Below are 12005 nucleotides of genomic sequence, written 5' to 3'. Positions count from 1 at the left end.
GGACATCGATGGGGGTCCGGAGAGATCGGGAGAGGAGGTCATCGATGGGGGTCTGAAGAGATCGAGGGAGGGGGACATCGATGGGGGTCTGGAGAGATCGGGGGAGGGGGACATCAATGGGGGTCCAGAGAGATCGGGGGAGGGGGTACATCGATGGGGTCTGGAGAGATCGGGGGAGGGGGGACATCGATGGGTGTCCGGAGAGATGGGGGAGGGGGACATCGATGGGGTTCCTGAGTGATCGGGGGAGGGGGGACATCGATGGGGGTCTGGAGGGATCGGGGTAGGGGGGTCATCAATGCGGGTCCGGAGTGATCAGGGGAGGGGGGACATCGATGGGAGTCTGGAGAAATCGGGGGAGGGGGGACATCGATGGGGGTCTGGAGAGATCGGGGGGGGTCATCGATGGGGGTCCGGAGAGATTGGGGAAGGGAGACATCGATGGGGGTCTTTAGAGATCGGGGAAGGGGGGAAATCGATGGGGGTCTGGAGAGATCAGGGGAGGGGGGATATCGATGGGGGTCCGGAGGGATCGGGGGAGGGGGGACATCGATGGGGGGCCGGAGAGATCGGGGGAGGGGGACATCAATGGGGGTCCGGATAGATCAGGGGAGGGGGACCTCAATGGGGGTCCGGAGAGATCAGGGGAGGGGCACATCGATGGGGGTCCGGAGAGATCTGGGGAGGGGGGGACATCGATGGGGGTCCTTAGAGATCGGGGGAGGGGGACATCGATGGGGGTCCTTAGAGATCGGGGAGGGGGACATTGATGGGGGTCCAGAGAGATATTGGAGGGGGACATCGATGGGGGTGTGGAGAGATCGGGGGAGGGGTGACATCAATGGGGGTCCGGAGTGATCGGGGGGGGGACATCGATGGGGGTCTGGAGAGATCGGGGGAGGGGGGCTATCGACGGGGTTACGGAGAGATCAGGGGAGGGAGGACATAAATGGGGGTCCAGAGAGATCGGGGGAGGGGTGCAACGATGGGATCCGGAGAGATCGGGGGAGGGGGTATATCGATTGGGGTCCAGAGAGTTTGGGGGAGCGGGACATCGATGGGGGTCTGCAGAGATCGGGGGAGGGGGACATCGATGGGGGTCCGGAGAGATCGGGGGAGGGGGGACAACGATGGGGGTCTGGAGAGATCGAGGGAGGGGGGACATCGATGGGAGTCCAGAGAGATTGGGGGAGGGGGGACATTGCTGGGGATCCTGACAGATCGGGGGAGGGGGACATCGATGGGGGTCTGGAGAGATCGGGGTAGGGGGGACATCAATGGGGGTCCGGAGAGATCGGGGGAGGGGGACATTGCTGGGGGTCTGGAGAGAGCGGGGGAGGGGGACATCGAAGGGAGTGCGGAGAGATCAGGGGGGTGATTGATGGGGGTCTGGAGAGATCGGGGGAGGGGGGACATCGATGGGGGTCCGGAGAGATCTGGGGGAGGTGGGACATCGATGGGGGTCCGGAGAGATCAGGGGAGGGGGACCTCAATGGGGGTCCGGAGAGATCAGGGGAGGGGGACATCAATGGGGGTCCGGAGAGATCGGGGGGGGGACATCGATGGGAGTGCGGAGAGATCGGGGGGGGACATCGATGGGGGTCTGGAGAGATCGGGGGAGGGGGGACATCGATGGGGGTCCGGAGAGATCGGGGGAGGGGGGACATCGATGGGGGTCCGGAGAGATCGGGGGAGGGGGTCATCAATGGGGGTCCGGAGAGATCGGGGGAGGGGGACATCGATGGGGTTCCGGAGAGATCGGGGGAGAGGGGACATCGATGGGGGTCCGGAGAGATCGGGGGAGGGGGGACATCGATGGGAGTCTGGAGAAATTGGGGGAGGGGGGGACATCGATGGGGGTCTGGAGAGATCGGGGAGGGGGTACATCCATGGGAGTGCGGAGAGTTCGGGGGGGACATCGATGGGGGTCTGGAGAGATCGGGGGAGGGGGGACATCGATGGGGGTCCGGAAAGATCGGGGGAGGGGGGATATCGATGGGGGTCCGGAGAGATCGGGGGAGGGGGGGACATCGATGGGGCTCCGGAGAGATCGGGGGAGGGGGGACATCGATGGGGGTCCGGAGAGATCGGGGGAGGGGGCACATCGATGGTGGTCCGCAGAGATCGGGGGAGGGGGACATCGATGGGGGTCCATAGAGATCGGGGGAGGGGGACATCGATGGGGGTCCAGAGAGATAGGGGGAGGGGGACATCGAAGGGGGTCCGGAGAGATCGGGGGACGGGGACATCGATGGGGCTCCGGAGAGATCGGGGGAAGGATGACATCGATGGGGGTCCGGATAGATCTGGGGAGGGGGGACATTGATGGGGGTCCGGAGAGATCGGGTGAGGGGGGGACATCGATAGGGTTCCAGAGATTCGGAGGAGGGGGGACATCAATGGGGGACCGGAGAGATCAGTGGAGGGGGGACATCGATGGGGGTCCCGAGAGTTCGGGGGAGGGGGACATCGATGGGGGTCCAGGGAGGTCGAGGGAGGGGGACATCAATGGAGGAACGGAGAGATCGGGGGAGGGGGGAACATCGATGGGGGTCCGGAGAGATCGGTGGAGGGGGGACATCGCTGGGGGTCCGGAGAGATCGGGGGGGGGACATTGATGGGGGTCCAGAGAGATATTGGAGGGGGACATCGAAGGGGGTGTGGAGAGATCGGGGGAGGGGGACATCGATGGGGGTCTGGAGAGATCAGGGGAGGGGGGACATCAATGGGGGTCCGGAGTGATCGGGGGGGGGACATCGATGGGGGTCTGGAGAGATCGGGGGAGGGGGGATATCGACGGGGTTCCGGAGAGATCAGGGGAGGGAGGACATAAATGGGGGTCCAGAGAGATCGGGGGAGGGGTACAACGATGGGATCCGGAGAGATCGGGGGAGGGGGTACATCGATGGGGGTCCAGAGAGTTCGGGGGAGCGGGACATCGATGGGGGTCTGCAGAGATCGCGGGAGGGGGACATCGATGGGGGTCCGGAGAGATCGGGGGAGGGGGGACAACGATGGGGGTCTGGAGAGATCGAGGGAGGGGGGACATCGATGGAAGTCCAGAGAGATCGGGGGAGGGGGGACATTGCTGGGGATCCTGACAGATCGGGGGAGGGGGACATCGATGGGGGTCTGGAGAGATCAGGGTAGCGGGGACATCAATGGGGGTCCGGAGAGATCGGGGGAGGGGGACATTGCTGGGGGTCTGGAGAGATTGGGGGAGGGGGACATCGAAGGGCGTGCGGAGAGATCGGGGGGTGATTGATGGGGGTCTGGAGAGATCGGGGGAGGGGGGACATCGATGGGGGTCCGGAGAGATCGGGGGAGGTGGGACATCGATGGGGGTCCGGAGAGATCAGGGGAGGGGGACCTCAATGGGGGTCCGGAGAGATCAGGGGAGGGGGACATCAATGGGGGTCCGGAGAGATCGGGGGGGGGACGTCGATGGGAGTGCGGAGAGATCGGGGGGGGACATCGATGGGGGTCTGGAGAGATCGGGGGAGGGGGGACATCGATGGGGGTCCGGAGAGATCGGGGGAGGGGGGACATCGATGGGGGTCTGGAGAGATCGGGGGAGGGGGGACATCAATGGGGGTCCGGAGTGATCGGGGGAGGGGGGACATCGATGGGGGTCCGGAGAGATCGGGGGAGGGGGTCATCAATGGGGGTCCGGAGAGATCAGGGGAGGGGGACATCGATGGGGTTCCGGAGAGATCAGGGGAGGGGGACATCAATGGGGGTCCGGAGAGATCGGGTGAGGGGGTACATCGATGGGAGTCCGGAGAGATCGGGGGAGGGGGGACATCGATGGGGGTCTGGAGAGATCGGGGGAGGGGGGACATCGATGGGAGTCCTGAGAGATTGGGGGAGGGGGGACATCGATGGGGGTCCAGAGAGATCGGGGGATGGGGGACATTCATGGGGGTCCGGAGAGATCGGGTGAGGGGGGACATCGATGGGGGTCCGGAGAGATCGGGGGAGGGGGGACATCGATGGGGGTCTGGAGAGATCGGGGGAGGGGGTACATCGATGGGAGTGCGGAGAGTTCGGGGGGGGACATCGATGGGGGTCTGGAGAGATCGGGGGAGGGGGTCATCGATGGGAGTCCGGAGAGATCGGGGGAGGGGGGACATCGATGGGGGTCTGGAGAGATCGGGGGAGGGGGTACATCAATGGGAGTGCGGAGAGTTCGGGGGGGACATCGATGGGGGTCTGGAGAGATCGGGGGAGGGGGGACATCGATGGGGGTCCGGAGAGATTGAGGGAGGGGGGACATCGATGGGGGTCCGGAGAGATCGGGGGAGGGGGGACATCGATGGGGGTCCGGAGAGATCGGGGGAGGGGGACATCTATTGGGGTCCGGAGAGATCGGGGGAGGGGCACATCGATGGTGGTCCGCAGAGATCGGGGGAGCGGGGACATCGATGGGGGTCCGGAGAGATCGGGGGAGGGGGACATCTATTGGGGTCCGGAGAGATCGGGGGAGGGGGCACATCGATGGTGGTCCGCAGAGATCGGGGGAGGGGGACATCGATGGTGGTCCGCAGAGATCGGGGGAGGGGGACATCGATGGGTGTCCATAGAGATCGGGGGAGGGGGACATCGATGGGGGTCCAGAGAGATAGGGGGAGGGGGACATCAACGGGGCTCGGGAGAGATCGGGGGAAGGGGGACATCGATGGGGGTCCGGAGAAATCGGGGGAGGGGGGACATCGATGGGGGTCCAGAGAGATCGGGGGAGGGGGACATCGAAGGGGGTCCGGAGAGATCGGGGGACGGGGACATCGACGGGGCTCGGGAGAGATCGGGGGAAGGGGGACATCGATGGGGGTCTGGAGAAATCGGGGGAGGGGGGACATCGATGGGGGTCCGGAGAGATCGGGGGAGGGGTACGTCAATGGGGGTCCGGAGAGATCGGGGGAGGGTACATCAATGGGAGTCCGGAGAGATCGGGGGAGGGGGACATCGATGGGGTTCCGGAGAGATCGGGGGAGGGGGGCATCGATGGGGGTCCGCTGAGATCGGGGAGGGGACATCGATGGGGGTCCAGAGAGATAGGGGGAGGGGGACATCGAAGGGGGTCCGGAGAGATCGGGGGACGGGGACATCAATGGGGCTCCGGAGAGATCGGGGGAAGGATGACATCGATGGGGGTCCGGATAGATCTGGGGAGGGGGGACATTGATGGGGGGTCCGGAGAGATCGGGTGAGGGGGGGACATCGATAGGGTTCCAGAGATTCGGAGGAGGGGGGACATCAATGGGGGACCGGAGAGATCAGTGGAGGGGGGACATCGATGGGGGTCACGAGAGTTCGGGGGAGGGGGACATCGATGGGGGTCCAGGGAGGTCGAGGGAGGGGGACATCAATGGAGGAACGGAGAGATCGGGGGAGGGGGGAACATCGATGGGGGTCCGGAGAGATCGGTGGAGGGGGGACATCGCTGGGGGGTCCGGAGAGATCGGGGGGGGGGACATTGATGGGGGTCCAGAGAGATATTGGAGGGGGACATCGAAGGGGGTGTGGAGAGATCGGGGGAGGGGGACATCGATGGGGGTCTGGAGAGATCAGGGGAGGGGGGACATCAATGGGGGTCCGGAGTGATCGGGGGGGGACATCGATGGGGGTCTGGAGAGATCGGGGGAGGGGGGATATCGACGGGGTTCCGGAGAGATCAGGGGAGGGAGGACATAAATGGGGGTCCAGAGAGATCGGGGGAGGGGTACAACGATAGATCCGGAGAGATCGGGGGAGGGGGTACATCGATGGGGGTCCAGAGAGTTCGGGGGAGCGGGACATCGATGGGGGTCTGCAGAGATCGGGGGAGGGGGACATCGATGGGGGTCCGGAGAGATCGGGGGAGGGGGGACAACGATGGGGGTCTGGAGAGATCGAGGGAGGGGGGACATCGATGGAAGTCCAGAGAGATCGGGGGAGGGGGGACATTGCTGGGGATCCTGACAGATCGGGGGGAGGGGGACATGGGTCTGGAGAGATCAGGGTAGCGGGGACATCAATGGGGGTCCGGAGAGATCGGGGGAGGGGGACATTGCTGGGGGTCTGGAGAGATTGGGGGAGGGGGACATCGAAGGGCGTGCGGAGAGATCGGGGGGGGTGATTGATGGGGGTCTGGAGAGATCGGGGGAGGGGGGACATCGATGGGGGTCCGGAGAGATCGGGGGAGGTGGGACATCGATGGGGGTCCGGAGAGATCAGGGGAGGTGGACCTCAATGGGGGTCCGGAGAGATCAGGGGAGGGGGACATCAATGGGGGTCCGGAGAGATCGGGGGGGGGGACGTCGATGGGAGTGCGGAGAGATCGGGGGGGGGACATCGATGGGGGTCTGGAGAGATCGGGGGAGGGGGGACATCGATGGGGGTCCGGAGAGATCGGGGGAGGGGGGACATCGATGGGGGTCCGGAGAGATCGGGGGAGGGGGGACATCAATGGGGGTCCGGAGTGATCGGGGGAGGGGGGACATTGATGGGGGTCCGGAGAGATCGGGGGAGGGGGTCATCAATGGGGGTCCGGAGAGATCAGGGGAGGGGGACATCGATGGGGTTCCGGAGAGATCAGGGGAGGGGGACATCAATGGGGGTCCGGAGAGATCGGGTGAGGGGGTACATCGATGGGAGTCCGGAGAGATCGGGGGAGGGGGGACATCGATGGGGGTCTGGAGAGATCGGGGGAGGGGGGACATCGATGGGAGTCCGGAGAGATTGGGGGAGGGGGGACATCGATGGGGGTCCAGAGAGATCGGGGGATGGGGGACATTCATGGGGGTCCGGAGAGATCGGGTGAGGGGGGACATCGATGGGGGTCCGGAGAGATCGGGGGAGGGGGGACATCGATGGGGGTCTGGAGAGATCGGGGGAGGGGGTACATCGATGGGAGTGCGGAGAGTTCGGGGGGGGACATCGATGGGGGTCTGGAGAGATCGGGGGAGGGGGTCATCGATGGGAGTCCGGAGAGATCGGGGGAGGGGGGGACATCGATGGGGGTCTGGAGAGATCGGGGGAGGGGGTACATCAATGGGAGTGCGGAGAGTTCGGGGGGGACATCGATGGGGGTCTGGAGAGATCGGGGGAGGGGGGACATCGATGGGGGTCCGGAGAGATTGAGGGAGGGGGGACATCGATGGGGGTCCGGAGAGATCGGGGGAGGGGGGACATCGATGGGGGTCCGGAGAGATCGGGGGAGGGGGACATCTATTGGGGTCCGGAGAGATCGGGGGAGGGGCACATCGATGGTGGTCCGCAGAGATCGGGGGAGCGGGGACATCGATGGGGGTCCGGAGAGATCGGGGGAGGGGGACATCTATTGGGGTCCGGAGAGATCGGGGGAGGGGGCACATCGATGGTGGTCCGCAGAGATCGGGGGAGGGGGACATCGATGGTGGTCCGCAGAGATCGGGGGAGGGGGACATCGATGGGAGTCCATAGAGATCGGGGGAGGGGGACATCGATGGGGGTCCAGAGAGATAGGGGAAGGGGGACATCGACGGGGCTCGGGAGAGATCGGGGGAAGGGGGGACATCGATGGGGGTCCGGAGAAATCGGGGGAGGGGGGACATCGATGGGGGTCCAGAGAGATCGGGGGAGGGGGACATCGAAGGGGGTCCGGAGAGATCGGGGGAGGGTGGACATCGAAGGGGGTCCGGAGAGATCGGGGGAGGGTGGACATCGACGGGGCTCGGGAGAGATCGGGGGAAGGGGGACATCGATGGGGGTCTGGAGAAATCGGGGGAGGGGGGACATCGATGGGGGTCCGGAGAGATCGGGGGAGGGGGACATCGAAGGGGGTCCGGAGAGATCGGGGGAGGGGGACATCGATGGGGGTCCGGAGAGATCGGGGGAGGGGGAACATCGAAGGGTCTCCGGAGAGATCGGGGGAGGGGGGACGTCAATGGGGGTCCGGAGTGATCGGGGGAGGGGGGACATCGATGGGGGTCTGGAGAGATCGGGGGAGGGGGACATCGATGGGGGTCTGGAGAGATCGGGGGAGGGGGACATCGATGGGGGTCCGGAGAGATCGGGGGAGGGGGACATCGATGGAGGTCCGGAGAGATCGGGGGAGGGGGACATCGATGGGGGTCCGGAGAGATCGGGGGAGGGGGGACATCGATGGGGGTCTGGAGAGATCGGGGGAGGGGAGTCATCGATGGGGGTCTGGAGAGATCGGGGACGGTGGACATCGATGGGGGTCTGGAGAGATCGGGGGAGGGGGTCATCGATGGGGGTCTGGAGAGATCGGGGGAGGGGGACATCGATGGGGGTCCGGAGAGATCGGGGGAGGGGGACATCGATGGTGGTCCGGAGAGATCGGGGGAGGGGGGACATCGATGGGGGTCTGGAGAGATCGGGGGAGGGGAGTCATCGATGGGGGTCCGGAGAGATCGGGGGAGGGGGGACATCGATGGGGGTCCGGAGAGATCGGGGGAGGGGGGACATCGATGGGGGTCCGGAGAGATCGGGGGAGGGGGAACATCGAAGGGTCTCCGGAGAGATCGGGGGAGGGGGGACGTCAATGGGGGTCCGGAGTGATCAGGGGAGGGGGGACATCGATGGGGGTCTGGAGAGATCGGGGGAGGGGGACATCGATGGGGGTCTGGAGAGATCGGGGGAGGGGGACATCGATGGGGGTCCGGAGAGATCGGGGGAGGGGGACATCGATGGTGGTCCGGAGAGATCGGGGGAGGGGGACATCGATGGGGGTCCGGAGAGATCGGGGGAGGGGAGTCATCGATGGGGGTCTGGAGAGATAGGGGGAGGGGAGTCATCGATGGGGGTCCGGAGAGATCGGGGGAGGGGGGACATCGATGGGGGTCTGGAGAGATCGGGGGAGGGGAGTCATCGATGGGGGTCTGGAGAGATCGGGGACGGTGGACATCGATGGGGGTCTGGAGAGATCGGGGGAGGGTGGACATCGATGGGGGTCTGGAGAGATCGGGGGAGGGGGACATCGATGGGGGTCTGGAGAGATCGGGGGAGGGGGACATCGATGGGGGTCTGGAGAGATCGGGGGAGGGGGTCATCGATGGGGGTCTGGAGAGATCGGGGGAGGGGGACATCGATGGGGGTCTGGAGAGATCGGGGGAGGGGGTCATCGATGGGGGTCTGGAGAGATCGGGGGAGGGGGACATCGATGGGGGTCTGGAGAGATCGGGGGAGGGGGTCATCGATGGGGGTCTGGAGAGATCGGGGGAGGGGGACATCGATGGGGGTCTGGAGAGATCGGGGGAGGGGGTCATCGATGGGGGTCCGGAGAGATCGGGGGAGGGGGACATCGATGGGGGTCTGGAGAGATCGGGGGAGGGGGACATCGATGGGGGTCTGGAGAGATCGGGGGAGGGGGTCATCGATGGGGGTCTGGAGAGATCGGGGGAGGGGGACATCGATGGGGGTCTGGAGAGATCGGGGGAGGGGGTCATCGATGGGGGTCTGGAGAGATCGGGGGAGGGGGACATCGATGGGGGTCCGGAGAGATCGGGGGAGGGGGTCATCGATGGGGGTCTGGAGAGATCGGGGGAGGGGGAAATCGATGGGGGTCCGGAGAGATCGGGGGAGGGGGACATCGATGGTGGTCCGGAGAGATCGGGGGAGGGGAGACATCGATGGGGGTCTGGAGAGATCGGGGGAGGGGGGACATCGATGGGGGTCCGGAGAGATCGGGGGAGGGGAGTCATCGATGGGGGTCCGGAGAGATCGGGGGAGGGGGGACATCGATGGGGGTCTGGAGAGATCGGGGGAGGGGAGTCATCGATGGGGGTCTGGAGAGATCGGGGACGGTGGACATCGATGGGGGTCCGGAGAGATCGGGGGAGGGGGGACATCGATGGGGGTCCGGAGAGATCGGGGGAGGGGGACATCGATGGGGGTCCGGAGAGATCGGGGGAGGGGGGACATCGATGGGGGTCCGGAGAGATCGGGGGAGGGGGGACATCGATGGGGGTCCGGAGAGATCGGGGGAGGGGGGACATCAATGGGGGTCTGGAGAGATCGGGGGAGGGGGACATCGATGGGGGTCCGGAGAGATCGGGGGAGGGGTGACATCGATGGGGGTCCGGAGAGATCGGGGGAGGGGGGACATCGATGGGGGTCCGGAGAGATCGGCGGAGGGGGACATCGATGGGGGTCCGGAGAGATCGGGGGAGGGGGAACATCGAAGGGTCTCCGGAGAGATCGGGGGAGGGGGCACGTCAATGGGGGTCCGGAGTGATCGGGGGAGGGGGGACATCGATGGGGGTCTGGAGAGATCGGGGGAGGGGGACATCGATGGTGGTCCGGAAATTTCGGGGGTGGGGTGACATCGATGGGGGTCTGGAGAGATCGGGGTGCGGTGGGGGGGGCGGTGGTAGTTACAAGCCCCTGTCCCCCTCTGCATAAGCTGTATTTACATCAGCGAGCCGCGTGCCTGCCCTGCTGCAGTTGCACACTGTCAGCCACAGAGTGCCTGGCGCTGGCCTGAGCTTCACAGTCTCCTCGCTGGCTCGGTCTGTGTGTTTCAGGGGCTTCCAGATTCCACAGCCTGTGTGTGAAGTGTGGAGCCACTGTTTCCTGTAAGCCGCTGCTGAGAGCTTCTTGGAGCTGGCTGTGTGTCGCTTGGCTCGTGAATTCCCCACACATGCTTTCTATTATATGTCAGTCAGTATATTAACCTCCAGAATTCATGTTTTATGCTGTGTGTTGTTCAGTTAGGGCTCAGAATATCTGTACAATGCAGTGTCTCCCAGATTTCACCATCAAAGTGTTAATGACCTCCCGCTAAATCAGCACTGGAGCCGCGCTGATTGTTCACTTTCATTGCACTGCGGTCAATATCTTGGCCCATATAAACTGAGCAGTCACACAGTCCGAATTACATCTCCGGTGCAACGGTCGGCAGCCCCGTGTGTCTGCCTGTTTAGAGCTGAACCCTGACCAGATGTTGGAGCAATGTGCAGAGGCTAGAGTGCCAGCTGGTCACTGAAGGAGGGATCGATCGTGTGAAACCAGACAGCAGACAGGTAGCGTAACCATGGCTTTAGCCTGCAGGGTCAGTATTGTGAGAGATCTGCACTGTCTGAGAGGCTGTACAGAAGGAGCGCTGCACTGTCAGAGGGGCAGTACTGAGGGTAAGGGAGTGTTGCTGTCGGAGAGGCGGTTCTGAGTGAGATCTGCACTGTTGGAGGGACAGTACAGATGGAGTGCTGCACTGTCGGAGGGGCCGTACTGAGGGAGCACTGAGCTGTTAGAGGGCCTGAATTAGGGAGAGCTGAACCGTCAGAGGGGCAGTACTGAGGGACCACTGCACTGTCAGAGGGGCTGTACTAAGGGAGATCTGCAATGCCAGAGGGGTAGTACTGAGGGAGCAGTGTACTGTCTGAAAGTCAGTACAGAGGGAGTGCTGCACTGTCGAAGGGTCAGTACAGAGGGAGTGCTGCACTGTCGAAGGGTCAGTACAGAGGGAGTGCTGCACTGTCGAAGGGTCAGTACTGAGGGAGGGCTGCACTGTCGGAGGGGCAGTACTAAGGGAATGCTGTAATATTAGAGGAGTGCTGCACTATTGGAGGGGCAGTATCGAGGGAGTGCTGCACTATCGGATGGGCAGTACTAAGGGAGTGCTGCGCAGTCGGAGGGGTAGTACCGAGACAATGCTGCAATGTAAGAGGGGCAGTACTGAGGGAGCGCTGCACTGTCGGAGCGGCAATACTGAGGGAGTGCTGCACTGTCGGAGGGGCAGTACTGAGGGAGTGCTGCACTGTCAGAGGTGCAGTACTGATGGAAATCTGCACTGTCAGAGGGACAGTACTGAGGGAGGCCTACACTGTCAGAGGGGCAGTACATATTATATAGGATATACAGCACAAAAATGGGCCATTCGGCCCAACCAGTCCATGCTGCGATTATGCTCCACTCGAACCTCCTCCTGTCTTTCCTCATCTAACTCTATCAGAATAACCTTCTATTCCTATCTCCCTCATAATCTTATCTAACCGCCGCTTAACTGAATCAATACTATTCGC

The sequence above is a fragment of the Somniosus microcephalus genome, chromosome 3, assembly GCF_052327205.1.
Source record: "Somniosus microcephalus isolate GS21.2 chromosome 3, FLI_Smic_1.0, whole genome shotgun sequence".
In the NCBI taxonomy this organism is placed as follows: Eukaryota; Metazoa; Chordata; class Chondrichthyes; order Squaliformes; family Somniosidae; genus Somniosus; species Somniosus microcephalus.
Note: the sequence above shows the minus strand (reverse complement) of the source record.